Source organism: Vulpes vulpes, chromosome 15 (genome assembly GCF_048418805.1).
Source record: "Vulpes vulpes isolate BD-2025 chromosome 15, VulVul3, whole genome shotgun sequence".
NCBI lineage: Eukaryota > Metazoa > Chordata > Mammalia > Carnivora > Canidae > Vulpes > Vulpes vulpes.
The window spans coordinates 91,622,906-91,645,078 of record NC_132794.1 but is presented as its reverse complement, the minus strand read 5'-3'; the positions used below and the strand labels follow the sequence as shown (position 1 = coordinate 91,645,078).

General features: G+C 49.7%; 1 protein-coding gene across 1 annotated transcript in view; it reads left to right on the top strand.

The window, feature by feature from the left end:
- The window catches only part of FBXW4 (F-box and WD repeat domain containing 4), an 82,751-nt gene that overhangs the window by 47,253 nt on the left and 13,325 nt on the right, over window positions 1-22,173 (top strand). The gene's annotated exons all lie outside the window — the stretch shown is intronic.

Below are 22,173 nucleotides of genomic sequence, written 5' to 3'. Positions count from 1 at the left end.
GGCCCACCAGTAAAGAGCAGCTCCTACTCTGGGCCACCGTGTGGCAGAGAACATTTCCTTCGTTGAGAAATAGGCATTCCTGGTGATGCTCACCCTCTCCCTTTTTCCATTTACTCTTCTTTTCCCTTCACTTTTCCAATTGCTGTTCTCCCCTCCCTTTTCTTCCATCTTGTGGACGGCTCATAAAGAGCCTAAAAGGGATGCGGCTTATGTGTATGGATGTGATAATGGAGGGGAGGGGTGTTAGGAATGGTCAGGCTGGGGCTCCAGGGTTATCAAAAGCACTGTCCCCTCCCCCTGTCTCCCAGGCTGCCCTGTCAGGGCCTGGCTGGGAGGGCACAACAGATCACAACCTTTAAGTGCAAACTTGATGGAGGAAGGAGGTAGAAGCATGGAAACAAATTAGATCTATCTATAGGGAATGTTCAGCTGGAGAAAATGAGCATCTCTTACTATAACTGGAGTGCAGGACATTTTGTTATTAAGCTTCCTTACAAGGGGGAAGAGTACAGCTGACCTCTCTGGGGATCCCCAGACTGTTTTTCTCTCTTTAAAAGTATAATCGTGTTTAGATTGTGGGAGAGGCAGGAATTGCTCTTGGCAACTTCTTGCAGCACCCAGGGATTTGAAGCCAAGTTTGGAGCAAGGTAGGAGAGAGGTGGACCGCGGGAGGGTACCTAGAGGCCTCTCTCCCTCTGTGACAATAGAGAAATGAAAAAGCCCTGGTGAAGGTGGCCACCTCACTTCTGGAACTAAGATTGAAGGATTTGGAATGTTAAGAAAAATATCTATTAGAAATCCCACCTTCCTGGAAGACCTGATATTTGACTACTTTAACTTTTGAAGTAAAAGTCCAAAATGGTGGAATTCAGATGCAGCATCGTAGTCTGACATGACTGTTGTTTCCAGGATGCACGGGACCTTGTTATTTGGGGCCAGGAAAAGGCTGGGGAATGCTGGCCTTGAACTGGGATATTAACTTTTGTCCAGGCAGAAGGGTGGCTTGGTCCTGTCCATGGAGGATGATCCAAATGAGTCAGGTGACCTGGGCTCTGAACTTCTGACTCTTTTTCCTGCTGCTGTTGCTGCTGTTGCTGCTGCCGCCCCAGAGCTCATGTCCAAAGTATAATCCATCCCAAGAGAATTCTGATCGGGGGTCCTTGCTCAAAGAAGTGACATATCTAGGTTTTGTCTAGTCAGTTAGATTATCTGGTGTTCAGTGTTCTCAGGGCAGCTGAAAGAAGATACCATTTTGTCATGGAAGAGCTGTCTCCCATGGCTGTGGTACCAAGAACATGGGTACAAAATCTCATTTAGAATCATAGCTTGTGACTTCATCAAAGGCCTGGAGGTTTTGCTTCCTCCCAAACCATCCTTTGCTCCTACCACAAGTCTCTGCTTAGCTCAGCCTCCCTGAGGACTCCCAGTATACAGGCTGTCTTCCTGGGGCTGGTGGACCTAAATCCTGATGGAGGCCTAATCCCTTCATTCCATGGCCTGAGACCTCCCTGGTGCCTAGGTGCGCCTAGGACTTGGGAGCTCACCCAGCACCCCAGGATGTACTGTTTCCCTCTGCTTCCCCCGTACCCAATTTCAGCTCCCTCCCAAAGATGGAAAAGTATCCCCCTGTGCACTTCCCACTTCTGGGACAAGAGGGGATGGATGACCGGAGGCAGCAGTTGACACCTCCTCACCATTGGCTGAGTGATAAGTAGCTCGTGCTGCTTTTTCATTTGCAGGCACAGGGTCTCAGCCTTTGGGTTCCCAGCTCTGTATATATCCATTCCCCATCCCCGTGGGGCTGAAGGTGTGTGTCAGGGTGGGGGACAGATTCCTTGGCCTCTGGGTGCCCACCCCAAGCCAAAGCAAGCTTTCCTGAAATGGCGATGGCACCTGTGGGTCCCTCTGCCTTGCACTTTCCTGACTTCGCATGGATGTGCCTGCTTCTCCTGGGACAGGGTCCTCTCAAGAAGGCACATCAGCATAAGTGAGTGCACACATATGTGGGTTCTTAAAGCCACTGGCTTTCTTTATCTTCTCCCTGGAGCACCGAGGGGGGCTGGGAGCCTGGGCCTGGAGTTTCAGGCAGTCACTGTGTTTCCTGAAGTTTTGTCACCCTTCTAGCTCATCTTTTGCCCAGGCTTCCCCTTGGGATTCCTTTTCTCTGAATTTTCCTCTTATTGGTAGCAGTGGGCAAGGAAATGTTTTCTGGGAGAAACTGTGCGCTTCTTGAGCAAGTCCCTGCAGGTGGCTGTGCGCGAGTGCAGAACATGAGCCGAGAAGGCAGGAGCCCTGGAGGTAGCAGGGGGCTGAGGCCCGTGCAGGTTGCATGCTGCTGACCTGAGGCTTCTGAGCAGTTTATCATCAGGGTCAACTCCTTGGCTTTTCTACAGAGGGAGCAGAGTGTTGGGACAGGAGAGGGGAGTTGGTTTTCTCTAGAAACCTGTGACTCGAGGAGATCTCAGGTCAGCAGCTAACAGTGTCCCATACTTGGCACAGATACCATGGAGCAATGAGAGCCTGAAGTGAGGGGAGCCACCCAGCCAGTAAATCAGGGACCCACACCACTGTCAAGGGTGCTTGCAGATTTGTGACACTCGTTTTCATTCTTCTAAAAGATTTGTATCCCATCCCAAGTGGCTTAGTGTGAAAGACGGGAAACTTCTAATCAAGGGAGCTTTTTGGTATCTTAGTGTTTTCAAAATCCATGCTTTTTATAGTTTGTGATTTCAATAAGGCATGATAAAAACATGCCACCAGAAATCACCTGTCTCAAAGCAAGCATGGGGTGGGGGCATGAGGTATTTGGGCTGTACTCTGGAAGTGGGTGGGCTGTGCAGGCAGCTGCTCAGGGAGGGGCTCCCAGGTCCAATGTCCTGAAAGATCTGGATGAAAACTTCTCCTGTCCCAGAGAGATGTGAGAATAGTCCTTCCACTCATCCTCTAAGGTAGTAGGACCAGGGAAGGTCTGGAGTCAGTGCTTGGAGGCCCAGTGGAAGGGAGCAACCAAAGCTAGGATGACCTGTGGGTGAGGGCTCTCATCCTGGAGACAATGAAGGAAACCATTGGCATCTCCTTTGCAAGTTATAGGGGGCCTTGCCTAAAGCTGGGGCCTGGAGAACCTGATTCTTGGGAATAAGTGAACTCTGGCAGCCCCTGGTGTCAAGCCTCCATCTGAAAGTCATGCATATTTTGACTGGCAGGACCACATGGGTATGTGTGGACCTGGGGAGCTGGGAGCTTGAGGTCCCAGAGTTTTGTGCTAGGACTGAAGCTACTTATGCCCCATCCCCTACCAAGAAGTTAAAAAAAAAAAAAAAAAAAAAGGCAAACGCGCGCGCGCGCGCACACACACACACACACACACACACACACACACACACACAAACCCACCAAAAACTCCAACTCCTTTCCAGGCCTCTTGGGACCAACTCTGGCACCACTGAGACTTGAAGTCTCAGAAGAGGGATGATAGGTGTTAGGTGCTGTGGGATCACCATTGGCTATTTATGATCTGAATCCTGGGTTTGAAATTAATTGGATTGCAGAAACAACTTACCTTTATTATTTTTTTCAAACCAACTAAATACCTCAAAACCAAAATTTAAAACCCCCAAACCTTTCATCCTTTTCCCTTTCCCTGTGGCTTTATTTGCTGGGCAGTGAAAAGTGCTTTCCCCAGCCTCCTTTGGGTTGCCATGCCGAACAAAGTGAGAAACCCAGGGAAGAAGGAAGCTGGTGCCAAAAGCGCTGGTTGCCCCCCACCCCCCGGTTCTGCGTCCCCCGGCCTGCCCCCGCTGCCCCACCAGCTGGGCCGCAGCCCAAACAAGCAAAGGCGCCTTGACCGACAACAAGCCCCAGCTTTGTTGCGCTTGTGGGGGAACTGCTTTCTGGAGCCCAGGGATCTCCTCTGAGAACCACCTGTGCCTCCAGGCCTCCTGCCTGGCCTGGTCCTTCTGGCACAGGGGCTCCCACATTCCAGCCAGCAGGCTGATGGCAGAGTGAGGGGCGGGACAGCACGGAGGGGGCTGTGGTCAGTTTAAGGGGGTGCAAATTCCAGTCTGCCCCTTTCGGGCCCCTGGCTGGCTCAGGTTCTCCTGTGGCCCTGTTAAATTTGTCCAGTCTGTCATCAGCACAGGCTAGTAGCTTTCTGAAGCGGTCTGCAGAATGGGGACAGTGAACCCAGCATCTGTCTTCTTGCCTAGTACTTGGCACTTCTTCAGGAGGGGAATGAGGTAGGGTCTTCTTACACAGGCTACTTCTGACCTGGGAGTCCTCAGTGGCTCTGTGTTGCCTGGCCAGTGATGGGGACAATGATGACAGCTAAATGCCAAGGGCTGTGCTGAACACTTTATAGTTCCTTTAATCCTCTCAGACAGGGAAGATTCCCCACCACCGCTTCCAAGGAAGGAAACTGAGGCCTAAGAGAGCTTATTTAACATGCCTAACGTCAGGGGATCCCTGGGTGGCTCAGCGGTTTAGCGCCTGCCTTTGGCCCAGGGCGCGATCCTGGAGCCCCGGGATCGAGTCCCACGTTGGGCTCCCGGCATGGAGCCTGCTTCTCCCTCCTCCTGTGTCTCTGCCTCTCTCTCTCTCTATGTCTATCATAAATAAATAAATTAAAAAAAAATAATAACATGCCTAAAGTCAAATCTGGATGCTGAGGCGCTCAGGGGTTGAGCCCCAGCATCTGATTCCAGAATTCATGCTTTTTAACTACTGTGCTACACTATCTGCCTTCCCAGCCTGGGGGCTGGGGGATCTCACTCTCCTTTGGGACTAGAACTTGTTAATGGTCTTGAATGTCTTCTGATTTTTTTTTTTTAATGTTAATTGAAGACTTGACTCTCTCTGGCTGGACCTTCAGCTGCCTAAGGGCAGGCCTCTGTGAGTTCTGCTTTTGTTCCTGAGCACTGGAGACCATAGCACAGGGCTGGCATGGGTACACTCTTGTGCTTGTTGAAGGGACGAGGCCCCCTCTCTGCTTCCAGTTCAGGAATGACCCAGGCAAGGCCTTGTTCGTGAGAGGGCCAGGCAGCCCCAGACCACCATCTCCCACCTGTGGGGGAGGGCAGCCTGGTAGGTGGGACCCAGGGACTGATGAAGAGGCAGTGGGATATGGGAGCACAGAAGCCAGACCAGCTGTTCTAAGCAACAGGCTGCTTGTCCCCTGCTGTTTGTTGGTCTGGGCTGCTCCCAGAGGGATGACGCTGTTTCAGGAGTAGTGGGGTACGAGGGGAGGGTCTGCTTTCATGTCTCTGAATTGTGGGTGTTTGGACTAGCCACCCTTTACTTTGTAGACTCTTCTCTAGAGAATCACTTTGAACCTCTGTTGCCTGCTTGAGGGCAGGAATGGTGGTTCCTAGCAGCCCAGGCCAGTGAAGGAGCAGGGTGGCAGTAGCATGACCTATTGTGATAGTATTTGTGGGTAGATCTCAAGGTTGGATAAACAGGCACTAAATTTGACCTGACCACCTCCTATAAGCCATGTGCCGAGCTGCTCCAACTGCTCCTGGCCACTGTTGCCCCTGAATCCAGTTCACTTGGGCTCTCTGACTCCATTGTGTGTGGTGAGGCTGGCCAGTACAGTCCCACTCCTGCTGAAGGGACTGGGGGCAGTGGGAAGGCAGGGCTGCAGAGAGTATGTGTGCTGTGGGCAGTTCAGCCTTTGTTCCTTTTCATCAGTCCCAGGTTCTGCTGGATTGGAGTGTTAGTTGTGGAGGAGGCCTGGGGACCATCTGTTTCTGGGGTTTGCAGACAGGGCGCTGAAGGTCTGTGTCAAAGGTAGGAGGAATGGGGGCCACTTGGGTGGGCTTCCCCCATACCCTACTTCTGCTAACATGGAATAGCACCCCACCCCCAGCCATTTCCAGTTTTGTAAATCTCTCAGAGATGCTAGCTCACACAAGTTTTCTGTTGCTTTTTAAACAAATTAGAAAACATTGTTCTGTTTCCCATTTTACAGAGACATGTGAGGTTCTCGGCTTGCCAGAGGTGAGCCAGCTTGTGAGCAGCTGAGCTGGCACTGGATGCCAGCCTCCTGTACCCCCGCTCTCGGTCCTTCCCTTGCGCCACAGCGCTGCCCACCTTGGTGCCTACCCTGGCCTCTGTCCTGGGTGTTCTCGCCTGGCAGCAACCTCCGTTCCTCATTCTCTCACCCATGCACAGCTCGTTTATCCACCAGCCCTTCTGTTTCTGGTTCTCATTTTTTCACTTTTTCCAGAACTGCTTCTTTCTCTCCTGGCTCCAGGATCAGGGCTCTCCTAAGGGCTAGTCCTGAGAGGCTGGCAGACCTGTTTGCTCCTGGATCAGCGGTTATTTCCACTGCTGGAGCCCACATTTCTGGTCTTTGGGCACCTCAGCACTGACCTCAGATAAGCCTTGGTTGCCCTTAACCTGTGCCTCTCTAGCCTTGAAGCCACCCTGAGCAGAGGGATGTTTTTCCTCTGCTTAGCTGGGCGGTAGGGGCTGCTGTGATAGCAATAGTAGACATGAGTGTTCAAGGAGCCCTGGGTCTCCCTGTCTTGGTCCCCAGGAAAGCTTCCCAACTCGGAGGTATCCATGAAGGCCCAAAATGCAATGTGAGCTCCAGCCCCAGGCCCTTTGGGGACAGCCGGACAGACATAGCACTGTGGCCCTCCACCCCAGCTCATCCTCCCCCAGCTCTAACACTCTTTTCCTATTCTTTGCATCATAAATAAAGGGCTGTGGTGCTAGGTACAAGTCAATGATATCACCCTGCGTGCCTCTACCTCCCAGAAATGTAGCTCTCTGGGGCCACTGGCCCTGACTAGAAGACTCGGATTGGGTGGGTGTTGATGTAGGTCCCTTGTCCAGGCTCCAGTCCCAGCTGCCCCCACCAGCTCTGGTCTGGCTCACCATGGGGCCCAATTCAGAGGCCTCTTTTGTTTGACTTGCACAGAGCAGCCTGGCTCACCATTCCCACAAACCGAACTTTCCCTACCATTCACTGGGAAGGCTGAAAAGCCCTCAGCTAATTGCACTGGGCTGAAAATTACCACTTCCCTGTGTTCCCCTGCTGCTGAGGACATTTGTGTCACTGCTGTATTTAGGGGGAACAAAGGCCCCCTGTGGGGAGAGTCCAGGTACGAATGTGGGATGGGGGGAATAATTACAGTCTCTCCAGGTGAAAGCCCCTGTTAAACTTCAGTAAGTCAATTAGGCTTGGGGGGGGGGGCAGAGACCCCCATGATAAACTGTTCCCACTAAGCAATTAAAGAAAATCATTTTAGCTTTGAGGAGAAAAACTGCTTATTAGAAATTTGTGGGTCTCCCCTTCCCTACCCTGCCCCTCCCTTGGGATGAAACAACAAAACGCCTTCCTCAATAGAAACGTTTCTCCTCCTCCTACTCATTGTGTGGCCTGAAAGCACTTACCATGGGAGGGCAGGGGGAGGGACAGAGACAGGGCCATGGGGGACAAAATGGCTTAACACCTGGGCTGGCTAAAAATCACAACTGCCCAGTGAGACTGGGTAGAGACTCCTGTGGGCGCCGTGCTCATAGGTCGTGCAGTTGGGTATGTATGTGTGGGACGTGAGTGTGGCCACGGACCTGCTCTCCTGTCCTCCTCAGGAGTGGAAACCTTGAGCAGTGGCAGTGGGTGTGTCCGTGTAAGTACGTGGGTGGCATCCTGGGTGCCCCCTTACCAAAGGGAGCAAACACAGGCTGTGTCTGTGTGTGTGCATGTGTGCGTGCACTTACATGTGCCTTCTCAGCACAGGGTGGTGAGGCCAAGACAACCCCGCTGGGCCTGCACCTCTTCCCAAGGCTGTGACTGGGCCCATGTTCTCTCTCCTCCCAGGAGCCAAATACCAGCACCTGGGAGTTGAGCCACGGCATAGCTTTCCACCTCGGACAGGCAGCAGCTGAGGGCTGAATGGCCAGCAGCCACCCACTGGCCCTGGGCTCCGAAAGAGCTGGGGGGCAGCAATGATGGATATGCACATCTCTACTGTGTTCTTCCTTGTGTTGCTCAGGTCGGGGTGAGATGTGGAGACTCAATGGGAAAGAAATCAGTGGCCTGGCACATACTTTCTTGGTATCTAACTTGGCTGATACACCTTAAGGTGGGAGTTTCCACTTGGCAATCCCCCCCAACCTTCAATTTCTGATGAGAAACACTAGGTGGAAAGACAAGGTGATCTGATCTAATCTGGGGAAGATGGTGGGGAGGGAAGTAGACTTTTCTATCAGAAGTCTATGATGTGGTGGTTTACAGGTGCGTATGCATGTGTATACCATAGATCACAGGTAGCATAGGTGCCACATCCCAGCCTGCCCCGAATCTTGGTACATCAAGGGAGGACCTGGTGGCGCTGATGGTGGGCATGGCACTGAGTCAGCTACTGCCTTGGCCCCAGTGCTTCCCTGTGGCTCATGATTATTATTATTGGAACATTATTCCAATGTTCCAAAGAGGTGAAATTAAACATTGAGGGGTTGACTTTTCCCAGAAAATAAATATGCCAAGTTATTTGCCTACCAGGGGGCCTTAGGAGGTAGAATTTGGTGCCTGCAGCCTGGCAGTGGGGAGGCGAGGGCTGTTGACAAAGTCCTGAGCAGGAGCATGGAGGTGAGGCTTTATGAAGAGCAGGGGCTGGTTGGAATTTGAGGGTCTTGGGGAGGCTATTGAATAGCTCAGAGAGGAATAGGAATAGGCTGGCTGCTGGCTACAGGACTACCTGTAAGGAGATGAGTCTTCAGAGGAACATGAAGCTCAAATAACATGTCATGTTTTGCTTCAGATTTTTTATGTAGAGAGATATAGGTAGACATGCATCAGCACATATACACATGTCTATTTACGGAATATATGGTGGTGTATTTATAGAGTTTTTATAGGACATATGATATCGTTTATTATTTTATGCTTCAGAATCTGGTTTTCCATGAATGGGCCTTGGTTTCTTCATACCTGGTTTCTGATTTTTGACTTTAGATGATTTTCTGACCTAGGTCCAGCTTCATTAAAGAGAGCGAGAGGGGGGGATCCCTGGGTGGCTCATTGGTTTGGCACCTGCCTTCTGCCCAGAGTGTGATCCTGGAGTCCCAGGATCGAGTCCCACATCAGGCTCCCTGCGTGGTGCCTGCTTCTCTCTCTGCCTGTGTCTCTGCCTCTCTCTCTCTGTGTGTATGTGTCTCTCATGAATAAATAAATAAAATCTTAAAAAAATAAAAAAGAGCGAGAGAGATTTGGGGGACTCTTTTAGGTATGCATGGAGTCTTTCTTGTTTTATGTCTGGTTTTTGTTTTTTAAGAAAAAGGTTGGGGATCCCTGGGTGGCTCAGTGGTTTAGCGCCTGCCTTCGGCCCAGGGCGTGGTCCTGGAGTCCTGAGATCGAGTCCCACATCAGGCTCCCTGCATGGAGCCTGCTTCTCCCTCTGCCTGTCTCTGCCTCTCTCTCTCTCCCTCTCTGTGTCTCTCATGAATAAATAATTAAAATCTTAAAAAAAAAAAAAAAAAGAAAGAAAGAAAGAAAAAGGTGTACCTGCTATGTGTGGGTTTCCTGCTTGGTTCCTCCTGCATTTTGAGTGTCAGAGGGATCCAGCAGTGAAATATTTGAGTTGCTCATATGGCCAGATTTCTTTTCCCCTCACCTTGGGGGCTGTTCGTACTGAGTCAGAGTGGGAAGAGAGAAAAGGAACTGCAACAAAGAGGTTGCTTGGGGTTACAAGGTGTTACTGTTGTATGTGTGTGAGTGTGTGTATTTTCAAATTTTTATTTTTGAAAACTCTCAGACACACATAAAGAGAAAAGAGAATCAACCTCCAAGTTCTCCTCTCCATTTTACCATTGTTCTGTGTGCACCTGTAATTCAGGTCTGCTACATACCTGGACCGCATCTTCTAATGAGCACCCCATCAGGCAGCTGGCGCCCCAAGGGCCGCAAGCGCTGGCCCAGCAGAGGTGCCTTGTAAGTTCAGGCAAGACTTATTCTCTTCTTAGCCCATCAACAGGGATCCAAGAAGCCTCAGGGCTTTCTGCCTTCGAAAGGATCATCCAGTCCCTCAAGCACATCTTTATTATCTGTTCTTTAAAAAAAAATTTTTTTTTTAAGTAAGCTCTACACCCAATGTGGGGCTTGAACTCACGACCCCAAAATCAAGAGTTACATGCTCCTTTTGGCTGAGCCAGCCAGATGCCTTTATTATCTGCTCTTGTCCAGACCACCTCCCCATCTTTCCCTGGAAGTGGGAGAGAAGACTTTTTTCCTGGCACTCTCCTTGGGCCTCAGGGTAAGAGACCACTTCATCCCCTTTCGAAGTCGCAGGCCAATCTGTGCTGCCCTGCTTTATCTGCTCTAGTAGACACACTGGCTATGGCTTCCATGGCTGAGGTATCTTCGACCAGGCCTCACGGTGTCCAGTAGGTGCCTGGCAAAGCCTGCTGTGCATCTGTCAGTGAGGAACATTCAGATTAGGGGAAGCTCAGCAGCTACTGAACAGGGGCTCTGTGTTGGTAAGTGACAGAAACCAAATCCACATTAACTTAAATAAAGCGGGGGATGTTTGGCTCATGAAACCCAAGGGTAAAGCTGAGCAACCAAGCCCAAGGAGGAGCCCAAATACAGCTGGGCCCAGGAATGACTGGACCTGGATGGAGGCTATGGTGCAGCCGGAACTTTATCCTTTTGGGGTGCTCATCTTTGTTTCTTCCTCGACCTCCTTTCCCCCCTCCCCCACCCACTTACCAGCTTATTCTGGGGCTGCCAAGAGCCCCTGAGTTTGGCAACTCATGGTTTAAGTCATCGAGAATGATGAGCTTCCCAAAATCCCAGGGCAGAGACTCATTGGCCCAAGTTGGGTCAGCTGCCTACCCCTTGATCCATTAAGTGTGGCCAAGGAGGAGGTCTCTCAGGAATCACACATACGGAGGGAGATTATAGGGGAGACAGAGCAATGGGAACAATATTGTTTTCAGAAGGCCAAATTACTCCGTGACATCTGGCCCCAAAGTATTTATGTGAATGGCATTAGTGCGTGGATAGTGACCAAACTCAGAGCCTTGGCCACCAGCTCTCAAACCAAGAGTCTGGAGAGAACTGTCCAACTACAGCCTCTCACCTCCTCTTCCTCATTTTATTACTGCTCTACTGATGAGAGATTCCTCCTCTGGAAGCTGTTAATGGCATCCTTACAAAAACCTGCCACCCTCCTAACCTGTGTGGGGGAAAGGATCTGGCTGTGGTACGTGATATTAGACACCTGAACAGTGAGTGGCCCAGCATTATGCCAGCAGGGCAGAGAGGACAGTCTGGGACCAGGGCCTGGGATGACAGGGGTTGACCTGGCTGAGCCTCCCACAGAGGGAAACAACCAGCAGGAGGCCTGAATGACACTCCAGGGAGTACAGTTTTCCTTGCTGAAAAGGATGGAAGACAGATTCATGCCTCTCCTCCCTGTGCTGTGGTCAAGAGGGTGGGAAATTTTGGGGAGGAACAAAGTTCAGGTCAAGATTCCTGCTGCTGCTAACAGATCTGAAATGAGAAGGTTCCTTGGAACTCTGCCTTCTGCAAAGCCCTGTGATGGAAGTCTTCCAGGAAAGGACCTCTGGGGCCTTCTCTGCTACCCTGGCTTCTCACTTCCCCCTGTAATGTAAGGCTCAGTCTGTGTGGCCAAAGCAAGGGCTCTGGGTCCTTTTCTCCTGTTAGAAGGAGGGGACATTAGTTCCTGGTTGGATTTGCACACCACGGTCTGCTGCTGGCCCTCCTCTGCAACAGAGTCCTCCTTTCTTGAGGGTTAGACTTCACCTACTGTGTACATAGACACCTCTCTTTTCTTGTCATGGGTCATATTTCTGAAGCCCTACTGTGTATAATTTACAATGCACAGCAGGCCCTACTGGCCTGTCGACCTCCATGATCCCCCCCCACACACACCTTCCCTCTCCTCAACCACCTCTGTCCTCCACCATAGCCTTCCAGGTGATGGTGGAACATACCACAGCCATCAGACAAGGTTGTGGAGTGTAGTGTTTCACTTCCCCTGCCTCTGCCTTGTTTTGGTGAAAGGGAAGGGGTCCAGGGATGCAGATGGTGGTAGGGAATCCATAGGTTGACACTTATACCCTCTACTTCCCTGTATGACACCATGGGACTCTTTTTCACTGATGGATCATTAGAGTTTCTCTTTTAAGCCTTGCTAGAGTTATGAGGCCATTGGTTGAGGAAAGGCTACAGTCTTGTGGGTGGGTCATGTGTATGGGCTCTCCTGACTTTTGTTTCATCAGAAAGAACCTTTTTCTAGAAGGTCTTGATTATGCTTTGATGCTTGTCACATGAAAATGACATTGGTGCTTCTCACATTCTCCTGTGGAATATTGAGAATAAAAATAAGATCCAGGTCCATCTCTAGGGACTCCAGTGTGGGGCCTAAATATGACAGCAGGTCAGGCATGTAAGGCCTCAGAAACCATAGGTCACACAAATTTTTCTTTGACCTGACCTCATCTCTCTTCTCTGTTGGTGTTATAAATACTTAATGTGCCTGCCCAAATCTGGATTAACTCTGAGTTTCAAGGTCCCTCTGTGGTTTGTTAATGTGAGAGTATGTTTAGAAGGAATTAGATTTTAAAATAAATGTGTTTATGTCTAGCTTATCTGAGCAGTTCTCCAGGCGAGCTCTGCTCTCTTCTGTTTGTGGAGGCCCAGTCGATCTTAATGGTTCCCATCATCCTCCCACCTCATGCCCCTATTCACATGCCAGCTACTCATGTTCATCAGCAAACCTGAAAAAACACCAGAGCTTGTCTGGCCTCAGTAGATGTGGTCAGGTGTTTTTCTAGGAAAGATCCTTCTAAGGATCTTAGAAGAGACTTGCTGGGTTGAAGGGTAGGTGCCTTTAAAAGTTTTTAGATGCTGCCAGTTGCCCTCTAGTTGGACAGTATCAGAATATATATACCCACAAACAATGTATACAAGTACCTATTTCCTCTTAGACTTAGCAGGAGTGGATAATATCAGGGGTTTTGTGGGGTTTTTAAGATTCTATTTATTTGAGAGAGAGAGAGAGCAAGTACAAGCAGGGTCAGCAGAGGGAGAAGGAAGCAGGCTCTCCACTGAGCAGGGAGCTGGATCTTAGGACCCCAGGATCATGACCTGAGCCGAAGGTAGTTGGGTAAACTGTGCCGCCCAGGCCCTCCAGGTTTTTGTTTTGTTTTGTTTTTGTTTTTAAGATTTGTTTATTTATTTGAGAGAGAGTGAGAGCACACGTGCACGCGAGAGAGAGTGAGGAGGAGGGGCAGAGGGAGAGAGTGTCCCAAGCAGACTCTATGCTAAGTGTGAAGCCCAGCGCAGGGCTCAATCTCATGACTCTGAGATCACAGCCTGAGCTGAAACCAAGACTCAGTCATTTAACTGACTGAACTGTCCAGGTGCCCCCAGTTCTTTTTTTTTAAGAAAATTTTTGCTTCTCTGATGGGTAAAAAATTAGTTAATTTTGTGAGTGATTATAGAAGAGTGATTATGAGCTGAACTTGAGCCTACCTGGCTGAGGTCAAGTCCTGAGTCCTTCCACGTAGTAGTTGTATGACCTCGGTGAGTTATGTAACCTCTCTAAACTTCAATTTTCTCATCTGTGAAAGGGAATGAATGACACTGGTAGTTGATATCTCATAGTAACTTAAAAAAAACTATTTCTTGGGGGATCCCTGGGTGGCACAGCGGTTTGGCGCCTGCCTTTGGCCCAGGGCGCGATCCTGGAGACCCGGGATCGAGTCCCACATCGGGTTCCCGGTGCATGGAGCCTGCTTCTTCCTCCGCCTGTGTCTCTGCCTCTCTCTCTCTCTCTGTGACTATCATAAATAAATAAATTTTTAAAAAAAACTATTTCTTATGGAAAATTTCAAAATATATAGCAGTAAAATAATTGCCAACTCTTAGCCGATCCTGTTTCTTGAGTATTCCCCATACACTACCCCTTCTGTAGTTTTGTGAAGCAAATGTTATAAAAATAAATATTTCATCATGTATTCTGAAAGGTGGTGATGCTGTAAAAAATGTAATTACTATACTATTATTATACCTGGAAAACTATCATCAAATATGTAGGAATATTTCAAGAGTTAAACGAACTAATATACACATATAATGAGCTTAAAACAGTGCCTGGCACATGGTAAATGCTCTAGAATTGTATGTAGCCATTGTTGCTATTGGTCTAACTTGTAATTATTTGATTACTGGGAGCTTTATATGTTTCTTGGCCACGTGTATTTTTTGATAAATTATTTAAAATTTTTTGTTCATTAATCTATCTTTTCCCTTTGTGAATTATAAGATTTCTTGATATGTTCTGGGTATGAACATTTTGACTATTATATATATTTGGTAATTCCTTTCAGCCGACATTGATAATGTCTTCTGTCATGTGAAAGTTTGGTTGTTTGGAGAGGAGTTCTGTCCTCTTTACGGCTTCAGAGTTTAGTTTCTTCTTAAAAATGTCTTTCCCCCTCCAAGTCCTCCAAGGGACACCAGGGTGGCTCAGTGGTTGAGCGTCTGCCTTTGGCTTGGGTTGTGATCCTAGAGTCGCAGGATCGTGTCCCATATTGGGCTCGCTGCATGGAGCCTGCTTCTCCTCCCTCTGCCTATGTCTCTGCCTCTCTCTGTGTGTCTCTCGTGAATAGATGAATAAAACCTTAAAAAAAAAAAGCCATGTTTAGGATTTACCAATTCCTTACAAATATGTGGGTATAGCTTTGGATTCTTATTCTAATCCATTGATTATTTGTTGCAGCATGAACATAATACTGCAACTTTAGAGTATGTTTGATATAATTTCTTTCTTGGGGCACCTGGCTGGCTCAGTCAGTGGATCATGTGACTCTTGATCTCAGAGATATGAGTTCAAGCTATCCCTACCCCCCCCCCCCCCGTTACTGGGTTTAGACATTACTTAAAAGTCTTTTTAAAAAATATTTATTTATTTATTTGAGAGAGAGAGCAAGAGAGTGGAGAGTGGGGGGAGGAGTGGAGGGAGGGAGAGATTGAAAGAGAGAGAGAGAGAGAGAATCTCAAGAACACTCCCCACTGAGCCCAGAGCCTGAGGTGGGCTTGATCTAGCAACCCTGAGATCCTGACCTGAGCCAAAATCAAGAGTTGGATGCCCAACCAACTGAGCCACCAGATGCCCCCCAAATAAAATCTTTTTTAAAAACCTTCTGTTCTTTGGGATCCCTGGGTGGCGCAGCGGTTTGGCGCCTGCCTTTGGCCCAGGGCCTGATCCTGGAGACCGGGATCGAGTCCCACGTTGGGCTCCCGGTGCATGGAGCCTGCTTCTCCCTCTGCCTGTGTCTCTGCCCCTCTCTCTGTGACTATCGTAAATAAATAAAAATTTTAAAAAAATAAAAATAAAAAAATAAAAAATAAAAACCTTCTGTTCTTTAAAAAAAATATCTCTTGGTTATTCCTATGCATGTCCCCTTCCAGGTGAATTTTAGAATCCATTGATTAAGTAAAAAATCTTGTTTGGATGGGACTGTATTGAATTTATAGATTAATTAAGGAAGAAGGGACAGTTTAGATCTGAGACCAGGAATGTGGTATATTTTTCTACTTATTCAGTAATCCTGTGTCCTTCAGTAAAGCTTTATGGCTTGTTTGTTTGTTTTTCATATGGGCCTATCTTGTTTTTTGTTGGCAGTGTTTTTGGGGTTTTGTTAGGTTTATTTTTGGCTACTTTACAATTTTTTAATTCCTTTTTGTGAATGGATTTCTAGTTAGATTTTGGTTGGTGATTGTTGATGTATAATAATAGCTAACATCTGTGGGTATTCGCTCTGTGTCACACACTGCTTACGTATCCTATCTCCTGTCATTTTTACAACAAGCCCATGTCTAGCTACTATTATTATTTCTGTTTCACAGATGAAGAAGCTGGGTTTCAGAGAGGTTAAATAACTTGTCCAAGATCGTATACTTACTAGGTGGTAGAGCCAGGAGCCCTGAGGCTGTGCCCCTTTTCACTGTGTACACAGCATGCTAACCCTGCTATTCAGTATAATCATTTTTTTGGTTTAGTGTTTTGGATTTTCTCAGTAGGCAATTATATTGTCTGCAAATAATAACCATCCTGATCCCTACTTTTCCCATGCCTCTTGTTGGGCACACAGTTGTGTGGATCTTGTGTCATCATTTCTCAGTAAGTCTGACCCAGCCAGCTGTCCTTCAGCACTGGAACATATATGCCATTCCTTCCTCTCAGGATCGATGGAGCAGTTCTTGTGTTAGAGGCCGTGCAGATGGAAAATAGAGCATAGAAGCTCTTCTCCCTACAGCCCCAGCACATCTTGTTTAATTCATAGATTGCACAGTGAGTTCTTGTTTTTGGTGTCCTTCATTTTTCCTCTCTCTTATTCTGTCCTTCCATTGTTCAAGTTTTTCTAAGTTCCTACTTCTTGAGTGGAATGTGTACATTTGGGAGGAGCTACTTCAAGATTCCTCTTCTCTAACCTGGGCCGGGATCTTCCATCCTTGGTCAGGCTGAGCTTTTGCCATTGGTACAATGGAAAATGACCATGTGTGTTTCTTCGGAGGGATTTTCCAGCTGTAGGACTGCCCTCATCCATGGAGTAGCAGCAAACTTGCTTTGTTGGCCCTTGTTTGTTATGGTTGCAGTGGGAGTAGGAACACTGGAGCCCAGGCTCTAGACAGACCCAGCCTCTGGACACTCTGTCTAGAGCCTGACTTTCTGGGTGGCCACTTGCACCATCCTGTCTTGATGCACTTGAGCTAAGAGAAGTGTGTGTACGTATGTGAGTGTGTGTGAGTGTGTACTGAGCAGGGTGTTCCAGGCCTCTACCAGCTATCACAATCAGGAGTTGATCTTGCTCCTTAATTGTCAGTGCCTAGTTGGGAGGAAAGAGGCCTACTGTAGGCTTCCTGACTAACCTCGGGCCTCTGGTCAATCCCAAAGCTTCAGTCCAAGGTGTGCCATTGCTGACACCTGCTCTAGCAGGACTATTGGGTTACCTGCTTTTGGCCATGGGTTAGTAGATAGGGGTGTCCAGTTATGTTGTATTTTCCCTTACAAGGCATAAATGATATGCTTTTCCCTTTAAAAAGTAGTACCTACTCATTAAAGAAGATTTGGAAAACAAAATTTAGAAGAAAGAATTGTTAATTACTCTACTGCCCAAACATAATCACTTTGAGCATCTAAGCATGTTCCTTTCCACTCTTTCCTTTCCTATGCATAGGCTTTTAGAAAATAGTTGCACTAGGGCTGTTTATCCTTTACTTTTTTTCTTGTAATAGTATCTTAAGCACCTTGCCTGTACCCTTTAGGACCATCATTTTATTTTATTTATTTTGTTTTTTTGTAGGAGCTGGACCTGCTTTTGGATCCAGTCACTTTTTTTTTTTTTTTTTAAGATTTCATTAATTCATTCATGAGAGATACAGAGAGAGAGGCAGAGACACAGGAAGTGGGAGAAGCAGGCTCCACACAGGGAGCCTGACATGGGGCTTGATCCCGGGATTCCAGGATCATGCCCTGGGCTGAAGGCAGTGCTAGACTGCTGAGCCATCCGGGCTGCCCAGGACCATCATTTTAAATGACTGTGTAATATTCCATTAAGTAGATGGACCATCATTTACTTAATATATTTTTGCTCTTGACCCCTTGAAGGCCTCCCTTCTCTGTTAACCCATTTTGGTTCAGTCATTCATGAAGTTGGCTTTTGAGTTGATATTTTCTATCTCTACCATTTCTTTGAGATAATGGTATGCCAGTTGCTATGTGAAATGGGCCTTCTTGCCTTAAACTTGACACGTTCAAGCTTCAGATAGGCCTCTTGGTCTTTTTGTCCTCGTTTGATGAACAAAGTTTTATTTACCATCCCCTCCCTGGTCATACAGCTTTAGTTCTGGCACCCCCCAGCCCTTCTACTCAGGTGCTCCTGTGGATGGTGAGCCCCCCAGTGTGCTCCTGATGTGCCCCTCAGCCTTCTAGTCTCGTGTACAGCCTTCAGGAGGCTGTTTCCCTAACTGCAGTGTGGGATGTTTGCTGGAGAGAGAACAAGATTTCTTTGCCTCTTCCTCCCCTTCCCAGACACATAAATTTCCCTTCCCCTTGGGTGGCCCGGGGTGACCCATTGGGAGCCGGAGGCCTTGCACTCACCAGCCCTGGCCTGTGTCTGTCCCCTTCCTGACTTTCCTTGCCCTCCTGCTCCCACTCCCCTGGCCCTCCCTCCCAGCACTGTCACTGCACTCCTGCTCCCGGCTGCCCTAGCCCAGCCAGTCTGTGTGACCTTCCCGCTGCATTCTTGCTTGGGGACGAGCTGCTGTGATGATGTCAGTGGCGCAGGTTAGCAGATGGCGGCCACCGCAATGAGACCTGACATGTTCTAATGACTCCCTCCTTCCCACCCTTGCCGGCCACGCCAACAGAGGGGCCAGGGTTTCCTTGAGGCATTTTCAGAGGGGGCCGCGGGAACTCGGGGGGGCCCCCAGGTGCCGATGGGGCCCGTGACCTTTGCCGCTATAATATCACTGTTTCACAAGCAGGGCGGTTCGGGAGCCCACTTGCAGCCCATCAAAAATTGATTTAATTGCAATTTTTCCTCCAATTAGGAGCACTGGAGCCTGACTAATTGGAGTAATAGAGAGTAATAAGGCTCAGATAAAAAGCCTTCCTCGGCGGCCTTTGTATCTCGTGTCAGTGCCTGTCAGAGGTCAGAGAGCTTGCATATTCTATTAGGCAACCTGGCCTTCATTTGTACAAATTAGTTTACCCAACAGTAATTAAAATGCCAATGCGGGTTGAAGAGAACTGAATACACTTGATGGGCATGTTGGTGAATGATGTGACAGCTCTGGTGGCCTCCCTTGCCAAAGTGTGTCAGCCGTGGCTCAGGGGCGGCCGGGGCCTGGGCCAGCTGGGTGGCTCTGGGCCAGCCACAGGGCACAGCTGCGAAGCACGCCACTCTGCTGCCGCCTCCGAGCCGTTCAGTCGCCCCTTTCTTCTTCCAGGTGGAGCCGTGTGTGCAGCCGTCCGTTTGTTTGCCCGGCAAGCACGTGAGGTCTCAGGGGGTGCCGGGCACGGTCCGAGGTGCTAGGCCAGGGTTCCTATTGCAGCCCTCTAGTTGTCTCGTGGGGGGGGGTGGGAGCAGGGTGCGCCCCCTCCCCGGGCCTCAGTTGTCTGGCCCATATAATAGGGCAAGCAGTACCTTCTGCACAGGGTTATGAGGATGAGATGGCAGGAGGTTTCTGAACCCCTTCCTCAGAACCTGGCACAGAGTTGGTGCTCAGCGAATGACTAGTGTCATCAAGATGGCCTGGAGGGAGGGCAGAGGCACAAGAACCTACCTTCTCCCCAGATGTTCATGCCTGAGTGGTTTCCCTTCCTCCCTCTCTCTTCTCTTCTGGTTCTTCTTGTTCTCCTTTCCTCAGTTTGAGTACCAGAACCCCTACTTTTCCTGGGGTCTCTCTCTCTGATGTGGAGGCTCCTGCATCATCTTCTTGGGCCTGATGATCTTTGTGATGCCAGGCACAGTGGAGGCAGGACCCAGGGGCCAGGAAGGGTGGTCAGGAATCTGGGCAAGGTCTAGGGCAAAGTGGGAAAGGGGAGGAGCCTAGCTCGTGAGGGGGGCTTGTCATCTGAAGAGAGCAGAGTTCACAGAATCAGAATGACTTTTTTTTCTAAAGTTTTATTTTTTTGAGGGGTGCCTCAGTGGCTCTGTTGGTTAAATGTCTGCCTTTGGCTCAGGTCATGATCCTGGAGTCCTGGGATTGAGCCCTACATCAGGCTCCCTGCTCAGCGAGGAGACTGCTTCTCTCTCCCTCTCTGTATCAAATAAATAAATAAGATCTTTTTTTAAGAAAAAAGATTTATTTGAGAGAGAGAGAAAAAAAAGCATGAGCGGGGGTGGGGTGGAAGGGGAAGCAGGCTCCCCAGTGAGGGGGGAGCTCAACATGGAGCTTGATCCCAGGACCCCAAAATCATAACCTGAGCTGAAATCAAGAGCCCAATGCTTAACAGATGGAGCTGCCCAGGCACCCAGAATCAGAATGACTTTTAGACCCTCGAGTTGGGAGAGTGTGTGCTTGTACGAGAGTGTGTATGCACGTTGACATGAGTTCATAGGTGCTGTTGGTTCTTCTCATCTGTTATCTGGTTGTGGTGCTTAGGAGGGATTTCGGTGCCCTGGCCATGTAGGACTGTATCCTGTGTCCTTCAGATCTGAGTCTGGTGATGTAAGAATTATTAGGAAGCAGAGGGACCCCCGCCGCAGCTCGTGTGACTAGTTCCCCAGCCATGTTGGCTACGAGCTCCAGAGGGCCCTTCCAGGCTAGTTCCCAGACTTGTGCCAAGTACTTCTTCTAGGCCAGGCACTGTGCTGGCACCAGAGGACACAGGAGCCACCGGATGGTCCGTGATCTTGAAGGGAAGATGGGGAGATAACCCCCAAAATACCATTCATCCCCTGAGGGCAAGGTAAAGTGTGGTAGGGACTCAGAAGAAGGCTGGTCAAGCCCCCGGGGGAGTCGGGCTTCTGCCTGCACACAGGTGTGCCGTCCCCGTCCCCAGGAAGCCCCTGAGGAAGACATGGGCCTGGAGGCAAAAGCCATTGGAATCTTCTTTCCCTTCCGAGGAGAGCTGGCTTTTCTCATAACTTCAGACTCTAAGTTGAGATGACCACAAAGGCCTCTTATGGCGTTGGGGTCCCAAAGAAGTCCCTTCGGGGGCGCCACTGAGGGGGGGTGTGTGTCGGTTTCCTGCCTCTCCAAGCCCTTGCTGGGAACGTTGGGTGCTTGTGGTGCAGAGCACGGCCCGGCCAGGGCGCGGAAGGCGCAGAAGATCTGCTGGCGGACCAAGGCGGGTTGGGGCCCGGGGAGCCGGAGAGCATCGTGCAGACAGGTGACGCGGTGGGGGCTGAGCTCGTGGGGCCATGGCACATCCCACCCCCTCGGCCTCCGTTGGGAGCACCCTACCTGGTGCAGCTTGGGCAGGGCAGGGAGCACGTGTGTGGAGGGAGTTCATGCAAGTTCCTGGGAGCTTGGCTGGCACTTCAGTTTCCCTTCCTTTACGGTGGGAATACTAGCTTCTACCCAGTGAACTTCCCGTGTGGTGTGAGGCTTTCTGCGGGGGTCCCAGGACAGCGCATTTGGTCTCCTCCTCCTCCCATGCTCCGTGTGTCTCCCCAACTGGGGAGACTCCTACACCCTTATAACCTTCTGACCCTGAATGTGGCTGGTCTGTGGCTTTTCCTGATGCTCCCTTAAGTCCATGGGAATGGGAGGGTGAGACGGGGAGCAAGCGTGGCCGCGGGTAGGGAGGAACAGTCTGTGTCTGCAGCCAGCTTCCCCCGAGTCCGGGCAGGCCCCCTGGTTTGGGTAGGAGTCCTGGTGCGTGTCCCCTGCAGGACCTGGCCCCAGGGCTGCTTGGCTGTTGCTTACAGGGCTCGTCCTGAGGGTTAAATTTGATGACCTCCTAGGTCCTCATCCGTTCCAGGGGGGCTCTCGACTTTCCTTCCTTCTCTTCCCCCCTGCGCCAGCCACATGGTTGGGCAAGGGGAAAGGGTGGCCTTCGGAGAGCCACGTTTATGAGTGCTGGTCCAGGCAATCATGAAAGGCCTTTGTGTGCTATGAAGGTGAGCGGCACTCCTCCTGGTGGCAGATGGATGGGCCCGGGGAGTCCCAGGAGAGGGTGTTTGCAGCCCCACCCCAGGCTCTGGGAACTGCCCCAGTGGCAGATTCAGGTTCAGGTGCTCCTCCGCTCCCCCTCATCTGCACTTACCTCCTCACGAATTTAGACCTGTGGCTAATCACAGGCCTGCCACAGGCCTCCTTAAGAGATGTCTGTGCATCTGTGCCGGCGCCCCTCACCTGGCCTGCACTCCTCAAAAGTCTGAAGAGCCCAATTGCCCGCTCGAATGCTTTCCAAGTGGCTATTATGTTTCCAACCCAAGGTAATTGGCTTTACCAGTTATAAATGGATTACCCTCAAGAGAAAAATGTTGAGGGGAGGGAGGTGAGGACAACATCTTCTAGCTTTGTAGTTTGGGGCTTCAGTGTCCAGTGGCTGCTTTCCAGGTTTGGGGCATGAAAGAGTGGCTGTTTTGACACAACATCCTGGTCGAGTGGTTGCTGGCGCTCCTGTAGGTTCAGAGGAAGGCGGGATGATGGAGCATGTCCCTAGGGGAAGTCTTGGC